General features: G+C 37.7%; 1 pseudogene; it reads right to left on the reverse strand.

Annotated features, from left to right (window-relative positions):
* The window catches only part of LOC131762424 (centrosomal protein of 78 kDa-like), a 34,000-nt pseudogene extending 14,749 nt beyond the window's left edge, over positions 1–19,251 (reverse strand).
* Positions 19,252–19,745: the final 494 nt, after the last annotated feature.

Below are 19,745 nucleotides of genomic sequence, written 5' to 3' on the forward strand. Positions count from 1 at the left end.
GCAATAGAGTGGAAGAACTTTAGAAATAACCCTTTATTTTATATATAGAAGTAAGTTGAGACCCAGAGCTTCAGCCAGTGCTCCATCATTAAATAGTGTTGTTGCCAGATTCCCAATACAAGGAGCTTTCTGCTATAATCACTCCCAAATGGCTGATCCATCATTAATACAAATGCCCCAAAAGATACTTGATATTGCGTACAGATATATTTCTGTTAAACTAATGTAAACTTTCCCAGGTTCCATATCTCTAGATTCCTGGTTTGTTACATTATTGCTAAATGGTTTAACTGAAATTGACTGACTAGTACTAAGCAAATATTCTGCAAACCTAAGGAAAACTATATATAAAGCGTTAACTGGTAGGTATAGTCTTTTGTTCTTAATTCAAGGATCATCACTAGACAATGAAGGGACCCTCAAATTAGACATTTTAATTGGGAGACAATATGCAGCAGAAACGTCCGTTCAACCCTAAAAATATGTTTGCTTTAGATCTTTGATTAGTGTCACATTCCCACTACTCAATATTTCACAAAAACATTAGACTAGATGGTTCTGTATATACTTGGCAGCAGGCTGATTCAGTTTTTTACAACATGAACAATCAAAAGGAAGCTTAACATTATTATTATGAAAAATATATTAACAATTAAATTTTAAAGGAAAATATGTTTATATTTTGAAGGTAACATTGCTGTTTGGTCCATGCATCAGGACAAAAAGTTGATCGTTTGAGGAGCAAAGATTTCAACCTTATATTGAGTTCATTTGGATGGGAGAGGAGAATACGTCTTTTTAAAAAATAGAGATATAACTCACACAAACTAAACTGCTCAGATCTTAAATATACAGCTTGATTAAATTGTATGTGTTGATTCACTCGTGTAACCACTACCCTAATCAAGATATAAAACATTCTAGACTTCCCTGAAGATTCCCTCGTGTCCCTACCCAGACAGTAATCCCCACCACACACATACCAGTATCCTGATTTTATCACCATATTAGTTTCTTTTTGAACTTCCTGTAAATAGGCTTATACATTATGTACTCTTTTGTGTCTGGCTTATTTCACTCAACATTAAGTTTGTCAGATTCATACATGTTGTTGTGTTTATCAGTAATAAGTTGTTTTTTATTACTGTGCAGGAATTGGTAGGTCAAGGATTATAATTATGTATGGTATTTGTAGGAAAAGGCAAATATTTTCCCAAATTGGTGATAACAGTAAAAGTTCTATTTGCTCCACACCCTCACACATCCTTTTTTGGTCTTTTTCATTTTAGTTATTCTGGTGGATATGGAGTGGTTTTATCTTGCAGTCCTCTGAAAACTAATATTTTGAGGATCTTTTTATATATTTATTGTCTATTTTGATATTCTTTTTTAGGAAGTATTGTTTAAATCTTACCTATTAACAATGGAATGTTCTTTTTCTCATTTAATAGGAATTCTTTGTATGTTCTGGATATGAGCCTGTTGATACATATGTACTGAGGTTATTTTTGCTCAGTTTTAGCTTACCTTTCATTCTCTTGATAATTTATTTTACTGAACAGTTCTTAATTTTAACAAATGTCAATATTTTTATGGCTACTGCATGGATGTATTTTATTTTTATTTATGTAAAGGCTTCATTGTTTAGCTTTCACATAAGTCTATGACCAATATCTGAGTAATTTTGTATGTGGTATAAAATACAGGTCTAGTACCGAGGTCCAGCCCCGGCAGAACCAGGGGTCCCTGAGATGGAGGCAACAGCGTCGGCGAGAAAAATAAATAAATAAACGGGGCAAGGGGATAGGTGCAGGAACTTCTGTTAAGCTTCTGACAGCTTTATTTTTGACATATCATTTCTTATATAGGATTTTCTAAACAATAGCATCAGCATTTTCTACGTAACTCCTGTTTTTGACTGATTACCTCATTTCTACACCTACACACAGAAAACATTAGCAAGCATTGTTCCATCTTAAGATCTTTTCGCGCAAACAGGATGTTTAGGTCTAGAAAGCTAATTATTCTTTTCTACTTCAGCTAACAACATATATTGGCCTGTGTCCCAGTATTCTCAGTACCTTGTTCAAAACACATTGTGCGAAAATACAATTCTATTTTCTACGTAAGGCAATCAATAGTTACATATAATTCATTCGTAAAATATTTACAGTAAAGTCCTTCCGCTTCTCTCTTTTTCCTGCAATATACCGGAGAGGGGGCATGCCACATAATCCACCATTTGGGGGCATCCTGTACATAATACCCCACTATTTGCTTCCCTTCTATATCCCTTATTCCTTCTATGGGCCATAGCTTATCTAATTCTTCCTTTAAACTGCTGCTCCTTAATTGAAACACTCCTTTGTTGCCTGACCAAGGGACTTTTTTCCAAAGTAAATTATTTACAGTGGGTATAGCTACTGTTGTGGTTACAGGGGTTGTTGTGGTCTCGTACCGAGGGGAATTTGCTTTGTAATACTTCCATCTTCTTGGCCTAAACTCTCCAGAAACCCCCTCAGTTTTTAGCAAGAATTTTCCTAGGATCAGAAGAGATGTTTTCCGCCGCCCACCAGGAGAGGAGCTTTGCTTCCTCATGCCATAACTTCTCGCCGAGCTTTGCTCAGGCAATAGTTGGCAATGCTGGACGGCTTCCGGCAGTCTAGGTTCTTTTAAAGTTAAATATGTGTAGTCCAGTTGATCCAGTGCCATTATTGAGAAGATTGTCATCTATGAAACTGTAGTTGAGACACATGCAAGGACCAATTACAGACATAGCATTTCCTTTGGAGGAGACTGAACCTGTCAAAAAAAAAAAAAAAAAAGAAAGAGAGAAAGAAAGAAAAAGAAAGAAAGAAAGAGAAACAGGGACATTCTGAAAAATGTCTCTTTATTTGGTATTAGGGACATTTTGGTTTTGGATTAAGAGATAAATTCTGAAAAATGTATATTAATATTCTAAAATAAAAAGTTTATTTAAAGATGTATGCAAATTTCCAGTTTCAACTCTGACATGCAAGGAAATTAGAAGTCATCACTCTTAAGAAAAATCATGAAAAATAGTCTGAAAATCAAAGACTTATCTTGGGCTTATTGGAGAACTGAGGTTACAGGGCAAACCACCATGCAAAATCTGGAGAGAAAGGAAAATATAAAGAATCAAAGATAAAATAAGTTTTCTGCTTACAGGAGCAGGAGCTGCTGTAGCTACAGAGTGGTAAGGACACTTAAATGTCACTTTGATGAATTGTGGGAGGCAGACCTAAACTAGTGTGAGAAGGAGAGACTTCTGAGGTCCATAGTCTTAGAGAGGGTCCCCACACTTTTCCTGGGTTTTACTTACGTTTTATCTCCACATTGACTGAACTTGTCTTCTTCTCTGGTCAGTGTGCTGTTAAAATTATTCAATAAGTTATTAATTCAGATACTATGTTTTGCTGTTCCATTGTCCTAAAATGTCCATTAGGATATTTTTTATAGATTTTAAACTTCTGCAAAAATCATTCAGTTTTCATTCATTTCCTCATTATTTCCCACTAACTTTAATGTGTAGATATTTTAACATCTTTCTTGGAGTATAATTGCTTTATAATGGTGTGTTAGTTTCTGCTTTTACCAAAGTGAATCAGCTGTACATATACATATATCCCTATATCTCCTCCCTCTTGCGTCTCCCTCCCATCCTCCCTACCCCACCCCTCTAGGTGGTCACAAAGCACTGAGCTGATCTCCCTGTGCTTTGTGGCTGCTTCCCACTAGCTATCTGTTTTACATTTGGTAGTGTATATATGTCCATGCCACTCTCTCACTTCATCCCAGCTTACCCTTCCCTCTCCCCGTGTCCTCAAGTCCATTCTCTAGTTCTGCAACTTTATTCCTGTCCTGCCCCTGGGTTCTTCAGAACCACTTTTCTTTTAGATTCCATATATATGTGTTAGCATACGGTATTTGTTTTTCTCTTTCTGACTTACTTTACTCTGTATGACAGTCTCTAGGTCCATCCATCTCACTACAAATAACTCAATTTCATTTCTTTTTATGGCTGAGTAATATTCCATTGTATATATGTGCCACATCTTCTTTATCCATTCATCTGATTTTATGGTGATGGCCATTCTGACTGGTGTGAGGTGATATCTCATTGTAGTTTTGATTTGCATTTCTCTAATGATTAATGTTGTGGAGCATTCTTTCATGTGTTTGTTGGCAATCTGTATATCTTCTTTGGAGAAATGTCTGTTTAGATCTTCTGCCTATTTTTGGATTGGGTTGTTTGCTTTTTGATATTGAGCTGCATGAGCTGCTTGTAAATTCTGGAAATTAATCCTTTTTCAGTTGCTTGATTTGCAAATATTTTTTCCCATTCTGAGGATTGTTTTTTCATCTTCTTTATGGTTTCCTTTGCTGTGCAAAAGCTTTTGAGTTTCATTAGGTCAGATTTGTTTTTATTTCCATTTCTCTAGGAGGTGGGTCAAAAAGGATCTTGCCGTGATTTATGTCATAGAGTGTTCTGCCTGTGTTGTCCTTTAAGAGTTTGATGGTGTCTGGCCTTACATTTAGGTCTTTAATCCATTTTGAGGTTATTTTTGTGTATGGTGTTAGGGAGTGTTCTAATTTCATTCTTTTACATGTAGCTGTCCAGTTTTTCCTGTACCACTTATTGAAGAGGCTGTCTTTTCTCCATTGTATATTCTTGCCTCCTTTATCAAAGATAACGTGACCATATGTGTGTGGGTTTATCTCTGGGCTTTCTATCCTGTTCCATTGATCTATATTTCTGTTTTTGTGCCAGGACCATACTGTCTTGATTACTGTAGCTTTGTAGTATAGTCTGAAGTCAGTAAGCCTGATTCCTCCAGGTCCATTTTTCTTTCTCAAGATTCCTTTGGCTATTCGGGGTCATTTGTGTTTCCATAAAAATTGTGAAATTTTTTGTTCTAGTTCTGTGAAAAATGCCAGTGGTAGTTTGATAGGGATTGCACTGAATCTGTAGGTTGCTTTGGGTAGTATATTCATTTTCACAATGTTGATTCTTCCAATGCACGAACATGATATATCTCTCCGTCTGTTTGTATCATCTTTAATTTCGTTAATCAGTGTCTTACAGTTTTCTGCATACAAGTCTTTTGTCTCCTTAGGTAGGTTTATTCCTAGGTATTTTGTTCTTTTTGTTGCAGTGGTAAATGGGAGTGTTTCCTTAATTTCTCTTTCAGATTTTTCATCATTAGTGTATAGGAATGTAAGGATTTCTGTGCATTAATTTTGTATCTGCTACTTTACCAAATTCATTGATTAGCTCTAGTAGTTTTCTGGTAGCATCTTTAGGATTCTCTGTGTATAATATCATGTCGTCTGCAAACAGTGACAGCTTTACTTCTTTTCTTATTTGGATTCCTTTTATTTCTTTTTCTTCTCTGATTGCTGTGGCTAAAACTTCCAAAACAATGTTGAATAATAGTGGTGAGAGTGGGCAACCTTGTCTTGTTCCTGATCTTAGTAGAAATGGTTTCGGTTTTTTACCATTGAGAACAATGTTCGTTGTTGGTTTGTCATATATGGCTTTTATTGTGTTAGGTAAGTCCCTCTATGCCTACTTTCTGGAGGGTTTTTATTATAAAGGGGTGTTGAATGTTGTTGAAAGTTTTTTCTGCATCTATTGAGATGATCATATGGTTTTTCTTCTTCAGTTTGTTAATATGGTGTATCACATTGATTGATTTGCATATATTGAAGAATCCTTGCATTCCTTGGATAAACCCCACTTGATCATGGTGTATGATCCTTTTAACATGCTGTTGGATTCTGTTTGCCAGTGTTTTGTTGAGGATTTTTCATCTATGTTCATCAGTGATATTGGCCTGTAGTTTTCTTTCTTTGTGACATCTTTGTCTGGTTTTGGTATCAGGGTGATGGTGGCCTCATAGAATGAGTTTGGGAGTGTCCCTCCCTCTGCTGTATTTTGGAAGAGTCTGAGAAGGAAAGGTGTTAACTGTTCTCTAAATGTTTGATAGAATTTGCCTGTGAAGCCATGTGGTCCTGGGCTTTTGTTTGTTGGAAGATTTTTAGTCACAGTTTCAATTTCAGTGCTTGTGATTCATCTGTTTATATTTTCTACTTTTTCCTGGTTCATTCTGGGAAGGTTGTGCTTTTCTAAGAATTTGTCCATTTCTTCCAGGTTGTCCATTTTATTGGCATATAGTTCCTTGTAGTAATCTCTCATGATCCTTTGTATTTCTGCAGTATTAGTTGTTGCTTGTCCTTTTTCATCTCTAATTCTATTGATTTGAGTCTTCTCCCTTTTATTCTTCATCAGTCTGGCTAATGGTTTATCAATTTTGTTTATCTTCTCAAAGAACCAGCTTTTAGTTTTAGTTTTTTTTTTTTTTTTGCAGTATGTGGGCCTCTCACTGTGTGGCCTCTCCCATTGCAGAGCACAGACTCCGGACGCGCAGGCTCAGCGGCCGTGGCTCACAGGCCTAGCCGCTCCGTGGCATGTGGGATCTTCCCGGACCCGGGCATGAACCCGCGTCCCCTGCATTGGCAGGCGGACTCTCAATCACTGCGCCATCAGGAAAGCCCAGTGTTTAGTTTTTTTGATCTTTGCTATTGTTACCTTCATTTTTTTTCATTTATTTCTGATCTGATCTTTATGATTTCTTTCCTTCTGCTAACTGGGTTTTTTTGTTCTTCCTCTAATTGCTTTAGGTGTAAGTTTAGGTTGTTTATTTGAGATGTTTCTTATTTCTTAAGGTATGATTGTATTGCTATGAACTTCCCTTTTAGAACTGCTTTTGCTGCATCCTGTAGGTTTTGGGTTGTCATGTTTTCACTGTCATTTGTTTCTAGGTATTTTTTTATTTCCTCTTTGATTTCTTCAGTGATCTCTTGGTTATTATGTAGTGTATTGTTTAGCCTCCATGTGTTTGTAGTTGTTACTGATTTTTCTCCTGTAATTGATATCTAGTCCCATAGCGTTGTGGTCAGAAAAGATACTTGATACGATTTCAATTTTCTTAAATTTACTAAGGCTTGATTTGTGACCCAAAATATGATCTATCCTGGAGAATGTTCCATGAGCACTTGAAAAGAGAGTGTATTCTGTTGTTTTTGGATGGAATGTCCTATAAATATCGATTAAGTCCATTTTGTTTAATGTATCATTTAAAGCTTGTGTTTCCTTATTTATTTTCATTTTGGATGATCTGTCTATTGGTGAAAGTGGGGTGTTAAAGTCCCCTACTATGATTGTGTTACTGTCGATTTCCCCTTTTATGGCTGTTAGCATTTGCTTTATGTATTGAGGTGCTCCTCTGTTCGGTGCATAAATATTTACAATTTTTATATCTCTCCTTGGATTGATTCCTTGATCACTATGTAGTGTCCTTCTTTGTCTCTTGTAATAGTCTTTATTTTAAACTTTGTTTTGTCTGATATGACAATTGCTACTCCAGCTTTCTTTTGATTTCCATTTGCATGGAATATCTTTTTCCATCCCCTCACTTTCAGTCTGTTTGTGTCCCTAGGTCTGAAGTGGGTCTCTTTTATTTTTATTATTATTATTATTATTTTTGCGGTTCGCAGGCCTCTCACTGTTGTGGCCTCTCCTGTTGCAGAGCACAGGCTCCGGACACGCAGGCTCAGCGGCCATGGCTCATGGGCCTAGCTGCTCTGTGGCATGTGGGATCTTCCTGGACCGGGGCACGAACCCATATCCCCTGCATCGACAGGTGGACTCTGAACCACTGCACCACCAGGGAAGCCCAGTGGGTCTGTTTTAGACAGCATATATATGGTTCTTGTTTTTGTATCCATTCAGCCAGTCTATGTCTTTTGGTTGGAGCATATAATCCATTTACATTTAAGGTAATTATCGATACGTTTGTTTGTATTACCATTTTTGTGATTGTTTTGGGTTTGTTATTGTAGGTTCTTTCCTTCTCTTGTGTTTCCTGCCTAGAGAAGTTCCTCTAGTATTTGTTGTAGAGCTGGTTTGGTGGTGCTGAATTCTCTTAAGTTTTGCTTTTATGTAGAGGTTTAATTTCTTTGTCGAATCTGAATGAGATCCTTGCTGGGTAGAGTAATCTTGGTTGTAGATTTTTCCCTGTTATCACTTAAAATGTGTCCTGCCACTTCCTACTGGCTTGCAGAGTTTCTGATGAAAGATCAGCTGTTAACCTTATGGGGATTCCCTTGTATGTTTGTTGTTTTTGCCTTGCTGCTTTTAATATTTTGTCTTTGTATTTAATTTTTGATAGTTTAATACGTGTCTTGGCTTGTTTCTCCTTGGATTTATCCTGTATGGGACTCTCTGTGCTTCCGGGACTTGACTAACTATTTCCTTTCCCATATTAGGGACGTTTTCAACTGTAATCTCTTCAAATATTTTCTCAGTCCCTTTCTTTTTCACTTCTCCTTCTGGCACCCCCTATAATTAGAATGTTGGTGCGTTTAATGTTGTCCCAGAGGTCTCTGAGACTGTCCTCAATTCTTTTCATTCTTTTGTCTTTATTCTGCTCAGTGGTAGTTATTTCCACTATTTTATCTTCCAGGTCACTTGCCCATTCTTCTGCCTCAGTTATTCTGCTATTGATTCCTTCTAGATAATTTTTAATTTCATTTATTGTGTTGTTCATCATTGCTTCTTTGCTCTTTAGTTCTTCTAGGTCCTTGTTAAACGTTTCTTGTATTTTCTCCATTCTATTTCCAAGATTTTGGATCATCTTTACTATCATTATTCTGAATTCCTTTTTAGGTAGACTGCCTATTTCCTCTTAATTTGTTTGGTCTGGTGGGTCTTTACCTTGCTCCTTCATGTGCTGTGTGTATCTCTGTCTTCTCATTTTGCTTAACTTACTGTGTTTGTGATCTCCTTTTTGCAGGCTGCAGGTTCGTAATTCCCGTTGCTTTTGGTGTCTGCCCCCAGTGGGTAAGGTTGGTTCAGTGGGTTGTGTAGGCTTCCTGGTGTAGGGGACTGCTGCCTGTGTTCTGGTGGATGAGGCTGGATGATGTGTTTCTGGTGGGCAGGTTTGCATCCAGTGGTGTCTTTTGGTGTGTGTGTGACTTATTATTATTTTAGGCAGTCTTTCTGCTAGTGGGTGGGGTTGTATTCCTGTCTTGCTAGTTGTTTGGCATGGGGTGTCCAGCACTGTAGCTTGCTGGTCATTGAGTGGAGCTGGGTCTTGGCATTGAGATAGAGATCTCTGGGAGATTTTTGCCATTTGATATTACGTGGAGCTGGGAGGTCTCTTGTGGTCCAGTGTCCTGAACTCAGCCCTTGCACCTCAGAGGCATAGACCTGTTGCCTGGCCAGAGCACCAAGACCCTGTCATCCAGATGGCTCAGAATAAAAGGGAGAAAAAAAAGAAAGAAAAAGAAATAAATAAATAGAATAAAATAAAGGTATTAAATTTTAAAAAATTATTAAAAATTTAAAAAATTTTAGAAAGTAATTTAAAAAAAAGATAAAAGAAAGAAGAGAGGAACCAAACCAAAAAACAAATCCACCAATGATTCCAAGCACTAAAAACTGTACTAAAAAAAAAAAAACCCCAAAACGGACAGACAGAACCCTAGGACAAATGGTAAAAGCAAAGCTGTACAGACAAAATCACATGTAGAAGCATGCACATACACAGTCCCAAAAAGAGAAAAAGAAAAAAAAAAATGTATCATTGCACCCAAAGTCCACTGTGTCAATTTGGGATGATTCTTTGTCTCTTCAGTTATTCCTTAGATGCAGGTTACATCAAGTTGATTGTGGAGGTTTAATCCGCTGCTCCTGAGGCTGCTGGGAGAGATTTCCCTTTCTCTTCTTTGTTCGCACAGCTCCTGGGGTTCAGCTTTGGATTTGGCTCTGCCTGTGCGTATAGGTCTCCTGAGGGCGTCTGTTCTTTGCTCAGACAGGACGGGGTTAAAGGAGCATCCATACTGGGAGGGGTACGGATGCGCTGTGAGCCTGCAGCGGCAGAGGCCAGCATGATGTTGCACCACCCTGAGGCGCGCCGTGTGTTCCCCCGGGGAAGTTGTCCCTGGATCTTGGGACCCTGGCAGTGGTGGGCTGCACAGGCTCCTGGGAGGGGAGGTGTGGAGAGTGACCTGTGCATGCACACAGCCTTCTTGGTGGCTGCAGCAGCAGCCTTAGCTTCCCATGCCCGTCTCTGGGGTCCGCGCTGATAGCCGCGGCTCGCGCCCATCTGTGGAGCTCCTTTAAGCTGTGCACTTAATCCCCTCTCCTCACACACCGCAAAACAAAGAGGCAAGAAAAAGTCTCTTGACAATTAGGCAGGTCCAGACTTTTCCCCGCACTCCCTCCCTGCTAGCGGTGGTGCACTAGCCCCTTCAGGCTGTGTTCACGCAGCCAACCCCAGTCCTCTCCCTGGGGATCTGACCTCCAAAGCCTGAGGCTCAGCTCTCAGCCCCCACCCATTCCGGCGGGTGAGCAGACAAGCCTCTCGGGCTGGTGAGTGCTGGGCGGCACCGATCCTCTGTGCGGGAATCTCTCTGCTTTGCCCTCTGCACCCCTGTTGCTGTGCTCTTCTCCCTGGCTCCGAAGCTCCCCGCCCCCCACAGTCTCCACCCGTGAAGGGGCTTCCTAGTGTGTGGAAACCTTTCTGCCTTCACAGCTCCCTCCCATTGGTGCAGGTCCTGTCCCTATTCTTTTGTCTCTGTTTTTTGTTTTTTCTTTTACCCTATCCAGGTACGTGGGGAGTTTCTTGCCTTTTGGGAGGTCTGAGGTCTTCTGCCAGCGTTCGGTGGGTGTTCTATAGGAGAAGTTCCACGTGTAGATGTATTTCTGATGTATCTGTGGGGAGGAAGGTTATCTCCACGGTTTACTCTTCCGCCACGTTGAAGGTCTTTCTCCCCCTTTATTATATCAATCACAGTAATTCTGAAGTCTTTTTCTGCAACTCCATTTCCTTAATTATATCTGGGTCTGGACCTATTGAGTATTTTACATCTTGAATATAAGTGACTACCTGTTGTTTCTGTTGTTTTCGCTTGTTTAGTAATTTTTAATTTTATGTTAAACAATGTGAAATCTTGTATGTGGGAGTTCTTGATTATATTAAACTTTTCTAGATTTTGTCATATTTTGCTCTGGCAAGCAGTAAATTACCAGCACCTACTTTTGAATGACTTAATTTAAGGACGTGTAGCCCTGATCTATGCTGGTTATACTCTTACTCCTAATTTTTTGTCCTCATTTGTAAGGCTGACCTTCCTAGACTAAAAGCCCTGTTTGTGACGGACTTTCTGTTCTAGTGGGCCCAAACTCCAGTCTGTGCAGCTTCTAAAATCTCTACTCAACCTTTCAGTATCCCAACAGCTATTCTCTGGTATATCTCCCACTGCTTCATAATAAACATGCAAACCGTATGTATTGGCCAATGATCAGAAGTGCACTTTTTAATTTAATAAATTTATTTATTTATTTTTGGCTGCATTGGGTCTTCGTTTCTGTGCACGGGCTTTATCTCCCTGCGGCGAGTGGGGCTACTCTTCATTGTGGTGCGTGGGCTTCTCATTGTGGTGTCTTCTCTTGCTGCAGAGCATAGGCTCTAGGCACGCAGGTTTCAGTAGTTGTGGCACACTGGCTCTGTAGTTGTGGCTTGCGGTCTCTAGAGCATAAGCTCAGTAGTTGTGGTGCACGGGCTTAGTTGCTCCGCGGCATGTGGTATGTTCCTGGACCAGGGCTCAAACCCATGTCGCCTGCATTGGCAGGTGGATTCTTAACCACTCTGCCACCAAGGAAGTCCCAGAGGGAAATTTTAATGCATATTTTTGGCCTCCTTGTGTTGGCCTCTTTCTCTTTAGTATTCTGATCCTCAAATCCCAACTGACTGTGTAACCCTGAACTCTGATCTTTGTTTTCTTCACCCAGTGAGACTGTACTCTCTGATTGGGCTCTATTTTCCTGGCTAACAACAGTTTGGAAAATGCCTCAGTGAGAAAGCCAGTGAGTGCAGGGCTCACCTCATCTTCCTCACTTCTCTCAAGAATCATAGATAGCCCTGGGTGGTAGCTTTTCAGTGCCTAAAAGTTGTTTTTTAAATTTAGAATTTTTTCCAGTTTTTATTGTATTCACAATGGGAGTTCAAATCTGTTCCTAGCTACTCCATGGTAGCCAAAACCAGTCATTAAAATTTAAAAACGAATCTTTTACAAGAGAAAACATATTTTTATTTTAATATGTATTTTCAATCAGATAATATAACATTTTAGCTATTTTTGAAATTTTGTGTTTTAGTTTACAACCTTTTTCTCCCTAAAGACTGTAAGATGTAATGGAATAGAGAACAAGAACTCAAATGTTAAATGATAATGCAGAATGTCTGTTTCCTCTGAAATAAAAAATAATTTTAAGAAAATGTCATTTTAAAACTAGGTCTTCTTGGGACTTCCCCGGCAGTCCAGTGGTTAAGACTCCATGCTTCCAATGCAGAGGGCGCGGGTTTGATCCCTGGTTGGGGAACTAAGATCCCACATTCCGGGTGGCATGGCCAAAAAGAAAAAGAAAAAAAAAAAAAAACCAAACCAAAAAAACAAAAAAACTAGGTCTTCTTATTAAAGATTAATTCTGTGTGGTGAATAGTTGGCCCCAAACCACCAAAGTTCTTGAGAAGATAAATGACTTTGAGGTAGTCAGGGGCCTAGGAGGAAAAAAAAGTGATACATTCAAATTGGGTATTTTGAGGAGTGTTTAATAAAATGATTGTTTTTTAAAACTATGTGGACAAAGAATAGGGAAACCACAAGAAGTAGTACTGTACCTTGAGACTAGTGAATCATGGCACTAATACCACCCTTAGAACAGGAGCAAAAAGTCAGAAAGGTCTGTTTTGAGAGGAATTCCTTTACAGGAGCGGAGATCTTTAGTCAAGGGGCTTGCCAACCCATTTCACCCCACAGGAAGGAAGTCGAAGAAAAAACACATTCAGACTTCATTTTCCTCCTTTCCTCTAACCTCCTTCTGGGGTTTACCCAATTGAATAGAATGTCAGAGGACAAGGGAACTTGTTAATGTAATCCACACTAGTTCAGTCTTCCAGAATACAGAGTAGGGTGGAGATAATGAATAAGGAGTAATCTCTAGTTGGGCAAAGACTGTCCAGCACACCAATGACAGGTTTTTTTCCCTTAATAATAATTTCAGCTTGGACTTTTTTTTTTCTCAAATGAGATAATAAACTTACAACACAGAGGATTAATATTTATTACACCTCAGTTAAGTAATTAAAGTGAAGTTGAATTTGGGAATATATTAATTATTTCAGAATTTATTAATTACTCACTGAACTAAACCATTTTATAAATTGAAAATGAGAATTACTATTTGCCCTTTCTTGACTTTCTAGCTGATTCAAAGGCAAAGTTGTGAAGAAAGTTAAATCTGCCTTCTCCTTACTTGTGAACTCTTTCCACTTTTCCCTTTTATTAGAATCTCAGAGGTTTGAGGTCTGAGCACAGTGGGTCTCTTCCATTATAATCTACTCAGAGTCTTAATACCTCAGGAGAAGACTTCCTATCCTGTGAGGTCACTTAAAATAGAGTTACTTTCACAATACGAGTAATCTATACAGAATATTTTGTATTTAAGAAAAAGATTTCGCAGGAGGACAAATCCTTAGAGCCAAGGAACCCTCTTTGGTGGAGATTAAATTGTACTCCAAAGTGATGATAATTTGAGTGTTGAGACATCGTATTAAAAAATAAATCACTCAGGGGCTTCCCCGGTGGCGCAGTGGCTGAGAGTCCGCCTGCCAACGCAGGGGACATGGGTTCGTGCCCCGGTCCGGGAAGATGCCACATCCCGCGGAGCGGCTGGGCCTGTGAGCCATGGCCACTGAGCCTGTGCGTCTGGAGCCTGTGCTCCGCAACGGGAGAGGCCACAACAGTGAGAAGCCCGCGTACCGCAAAAAAAAAAAAAAAAAAAAAAAAAAAAAAATCAGTGATTCTTCTAATTATGTGAAAAGTTGCAGGGGTTTTTTTGTAGCCTTTAAGAGTTCTCAAACAGCTTTTGATTTCCCCCTTTAAATAAGGAGAGAGCATTCCACAAATTCAGAATCATCAGGGTCATAGCCATTATCAAATGGAATCTATTAATAAAGTTGTTTTGTTTTCCTTGTATTAATTTCTTTACAATTACAGTCTATTAAGAGCAAATGCTACCTGTTTAAAATGTATTGAACTGATAGCTTTTCTTTCTTATATAGATTTAAGTAAAATAAATCACTTTAAAGGAAATTATTAAGTTAATAATAGTATAGGCAGAATGAATATATATGGCAAACCTTTTCAAGGTGATAATGAATGACTAAGGTTTCAGGAAAATGGACAAGGTCTTCATTTTTGTTCTCTCTTGACGTCTTTAGTCTTTGAACAAAGTGTGGTACATAGTAGATAATCAAAAAATATTTGAGTGACTGAATCTTTAATTGGAATTTAAAACAGAGTAGCAAGTAGGAGTGTCCTTGGAGAGACATTCTTAAGCTATATCATATAGGCCAATCCATATTTTGTCTACCCAAGAGACTGATCCTACTGTTAAGAATGTATTACTTATCTTTAAAATGTGTCTCATTATATAATTAAATTTTTTTTTGAAATATAGCAAATTTGAAATTTGAGCTACTGCTGAGGACTTTTGTATACTCCTTAAAGCTTAACAAGTAATGTCTTAACTGACTAGGTATATATCAGAGTAACAAAATGTGAGTTTTTTAATGTTAAAAAATAATTTTCTTAAATTATTTTATGTCCTTATAAATTATTTTGATCATTTGATTATTTATAAGGTAAATCACTACATATTTCCATTACAGCTAAAATTTTATTACTACACCACAAAAATTAGGCTGTTGACTACAAAATTTAATTTTATTTCTTGTCATAAAATGATATGAAAGTTAACTGCATGAGAGATGCTTGTTTTATCTTTAATTAGGCATAAAAACATCTTTAAATGAGGAAGACAGAAGCCGTTATAGGTCATTAAAGAGCAATGAATTTTCAGGGCTTTATGTAAATTTATCTATTAAAGAATTTTTTTTTTTTTTTTTTTTTTTTTTTTGCGGTATGCGGGCCTCTCACTGTTGTGGCCTCTCCCGTTGCGGAGCACAGGCTCTGGACGCGCAGGCCTAGCGGCCATGGCTCACGGGCTTAGTTGCTCCGCGGCATGTGGGATCTTCCCGGACCAGGGCACGAACCCGTGTCTCCTGCATCGGCAGGTGGATTCTCAACCACGGCGCCACCAGGGAAGCCCTAAAGAATTTTTTAAAAAAGAAAAAAAAAAAAGGCAAAAATATAGCCTATATTGTAAATATATACTTTACTGAGGATGCTGTCAATGGAAGGATGGTTAAAACAGTTCTGTCTTTCCTTTTATTCCCTGTTTGATACAGCTAACATTTCATGAGCTAACAGCTAACATTTGATGAGTTGAACTCTCTCTAGTAAATGATATTAAATATGAGATCTTTCTTGCAGCCTTAATGAGAAATTAACTTTTGATTGTGTTAGGCTACTTAGATTTTACTGTGGTTCCTTCCTACAGCATTGCTAAGTCTATTTTGGCTAATATAGTATATGTAATATAATCTAACATATTATAATAGTTATAGTAAAAGGCTTGACCCAAAAGAAAGCTCATATCCATTAACATTCACTTCCAATTCTAACCTCCCCTTGGCCCCTGGCAACCACTAATCTACCTTCTGGCTCTATGGATTTGTTTACTCTGGACATTTCACATAAATAGAATTATACAATATGTTTCTGTTTGCAAATGACTTATTTCACTAAGAATAGTGTTTTCAAGGTTCATTCGTGTTGTACTTCATTCCTCATAAAGCTGAATAATATTCCATTTTATGCATATATTACATTTTGTCTATCCATTTATTAATTGATGGACATTCAGGTTTCTAGCCTTCAACTATTATGAATAATGCTGCTGTGAACATCTGTGTACAGTTTTTTGTGAATATATATTTTCAATTCTTTTGCATCTTTACTGAAAAGTGGGATAGCTGAGTAATATAACTCTAGGTTTAATTTTTTGAAAAAATGAAACTGTTTCCAAAGTATCTGCACCATTTTTCATCCCCACCAGCAATGTATGAAAATTCCTATATTTCCACATTATCGCTGATACTTGTTATTGTCCATCCTCTTGATTACAGACATCTCAGTGGGTGTAAAGTGGTGTCTCCTTGTGGTTTTGATTTGCATTTTCAGAATAATTAATGATATTGATCATCATTTCATGTGCTTCTTGGCTGTTTTTATATCATCTTTGGAAAAGTATCTCTTCCAATCTCATGTCCATGTTTTAATTGGGTCATTTATCTTATAATTGTTGAGTTGTAAGGGTTCTTTATATATGTTGGATACTAGTCCCTTATCAGATATATGCTATACAAATATTCACTCCCTACAATTGAATTTTGATTATAGAAAAACCATTAAAAAAATAGTGTGAGTGATGACTCGGGAGAGATGAGGAAGGAAGAAGGAAGAACAATTATGACGTTACTGGGGTAATTCAAGAGAGGAATCATGAGGCAGTAGTGCTATAGAAATGGAGAGGAAATAGGGGAAAGTTAAAGAGTTATTTTCTATACGATTTGATAATAACATAAAATAGGTAAAAGAGCTGGGCTTTGCTGTGAGACAGTCTAAGTTGTAATCCTTGCTCCTCCTCTTCTAGCTGTAAAATTATGGTGCTTATGGTATCTGGGGAACATAAGTTGTACACACAATTTTTAATTAAAAAATAGCCCTTAAATATTATTTTTTCATTCAAATTTGTTCAAATAGTGACATTTGTGGGACATTTTAGAAGAAAAAATTTCTGGAGGACCTACGAGCAAATTTTAATGAAAGTTATGTTTCCGGGAATTTTGGAAGAAAAATTGTGTGTTGCACCTATGTTCCCCTCTGACTAGTTGTGTAATCTCGGGCAAGTTAATTAAGCATCTTTGGAAATCAGTTCTCTCATCTATGAAACTGGATAATATTTCTCCCATACGGAGTTAGAAAAAAGAAAATGTGGTGGTTAATAGCATGATTTTTGAATTCAAACTACCTGCATTCAAGTTATGCTAGCTGTGATCTGTGTTAACTTTAGGAAATTATATAACTCACTGTGCTTCAGTATCACCTGGGAAAAATGGAGATAATATTTAACATCAAAATGATGTTATGAAGATTGAACTAATACAAATTAAACTCTTAGTGTGGTATCTGATAAATATAATTTCCTAATAAATATTAGCTGTTATTGTAAATGTTAACATAAAATAATTTAAGTGGCATACTGATTTTAGAGGCTGGATATAAAGGGTAATCAATACATGCTTGGTGCTATCATTATAATAACCATTATTACTAAATGTCAGAGGAGGAAAAAAAGTGAGAAGTTGGGGATGAACACAGTTTCTAGTTTGATAAGAATCATGCTACCATTCATCATTCAAGAAAAGTATCAAGCCAGATGGAAAATAGATATTACTTGAGGATATTAAGTCAGATAACTTGGTAAAATGTCCAGTAGATAACTGATCGTGTTCATTTGAGCACTGGTTAAAGGTAGGACTTGAAGACTGCTTAAGATTTTTCGAGACTGAAAGAGTTTGTCATTCTAGGCTTTAGCTGGAGAGAGGGCTGATGTAATGAGAAAATACAGTATGTATAGATCCTTGGTTCACTTGGAGGAAGTAGACGATGGGAGGAGAGAAGCACAAAAAAGGAGCTCAAGGTAAATTGACCATAAAAGTGATGTGAGAAAGTAGGAAAAAAGATACTTTGTTTGTAAAGGAAAAACTTCAGTCATCCATCTTGGATTTATAAGTGAAGGAGTCTGTTTCTAAGGGAGTTAAGTGCAGTAATTATAAGTTAGGAATTCAAAAGCCATTATTGGCTTTATAACTTTTCTAGATTTTTGTTGTAGGGAAGAGAAATATACCTACAGTAATTACATCAGTCAGGGTCCTGGTAAGACACACATGTGGGTTCAACTTGGCCATGAAGGAGAGTTTGGTGAAATGACTCTTTACGATGAGGAGAGCATGGTTTAGAAAAATCAAGGAGTGATACTCTATGTCCGTGCAACTAACAATCAGAGTGATGTTACTGGACCTAGGTTGAAAGAGGCCAGGGGAGGTAGCAATGATCAGATCCTGGAGAAGGAAGTTTATAGAGAAGGTCGGTGTGTCAGCAGACCACAAACAACCAGAGTTGATGTCACATGAAATATGAAAGAATGAATATCTTTACGTGACTCTCCCTACTTGCTCTCATCTCCTGGCTTTGTCTCATTGTCTGAAGCCTAAGCCTGTGGGCAAGGGAATCATTGATGCCTCCTGGGTTCAGCACCCTGGGGCACAGAACAGGGTGGAAAAAGATGGAGAAGGTATCTGCAGAGACACGCAAAAGGTAGTCAGCATAACAGTGGAAGCAAAACATAAGTGAATATCTAAAAAAAAATTACTGCATCACACAGGAGAAAATTAGTTAAATGTGTTAAAATAAAATATAAAATAGTGGTTTAAATGAGGTTTCATCTTAGGCTTAGTTCACTTTATCATACGTCTCTGACCTGTCCCACAAAAATAAATTCATGGGAAGATTAAATCAGAAATATGAAAATTACTTGAGAAAAAAATTAAACTTCTTAATGGCTACATAATAAGCCAACAGACTTTAAAATGTTGCTGCATAATAACCAACTTGCTGTGATTGTCCAAGCCCTGTGGGATTCAATATGAGTGCTATGAAGTGGAATGAAAGGATATGGTGAAACAGAGCTCCTCAATTGATTTTAATAACCTTTGAAATTAGAAATAGATGTTCTCTAACAAACAGCTTAAACTTCTCACTTTTCAATTAAAAACTTCTTACGCTGTAGCTTTTCAAACAAGTTCTGGTATTAAAGGAAAGTGGATTTGTATATACAGCTTTATCTCATTTAGTTGTACATTATCCATAACCCATTTTCTAATTCAAAAAATCATATTCCATAATAATAATGATACTGGAAAGTATTAAGGATAACAGTTAAATTTTTTAAAATTTCAATTGAACTTAGAAACTTATTTTTTTCTCAGTATCTTAACATTCTTTATATCAATCTAGTGTCACAGTTGTGAGTTTTTTCCTTACCAGTGTGATAACTGATTGTGCATGGCTTATTGTCCGTTCACAGTTACCACTGGAGATGATGAAGCAGGAAGAGACATCCATCAGAACCATCTAAGTTTCAGACATATTGTTCCCTGCCTCTATTACTAGCTTCAACCTTATCTCTTATCTCAATCAGGTCTCATTACTCTTCCCAGTATAGTAACTTTCTCTTTGCCTGCTTGTCACTTGGTGCCAAAATGTCCAGGTGGCAACCACAGCTGTAGGTTTAGTAACAAACACTTGCTGTGTCCCTTGATAGAAGCATTCCATCCCATACCCCTTCCCAAACCAGTGCCTCTAATCCAGTGGAGCCTAAAGCTGTGGGAGAGTTGAGCAAACATTCCCCAAGTGGTTTAGTAGGATTGATGATGAGAGAGTCTACCCCTATTCCCATACCTTGGATCCAACCCTATATATTCTAGCTTTTGAGAAAATATCACCATATAATGGCTTTTGGTTTAAAGTATATACTGAATCTTTGAAGAATAGCATCCCAACCCCCAACCTCTCAGAATATCATCCTCAGACTGAAGACTCAGCTGGGCATTTAAGAGGCCATTAAA

The sequence above is a fragment of the Kogia breviceps genome, chromosome 9 (genome assembly GCF_026419965.1).
Source record: "Kogia breviceps isolate mKogBre1 chromosome 9, mKogBre1 haplotype 1, whole genome shotgun sequence".
Classification (NCBI taxonomy): Eukaryota; Metazoa; Chordata; class Mammalia; order Artiodactyla; family Physeteridae; genus Kogia; species Kogia breviceps.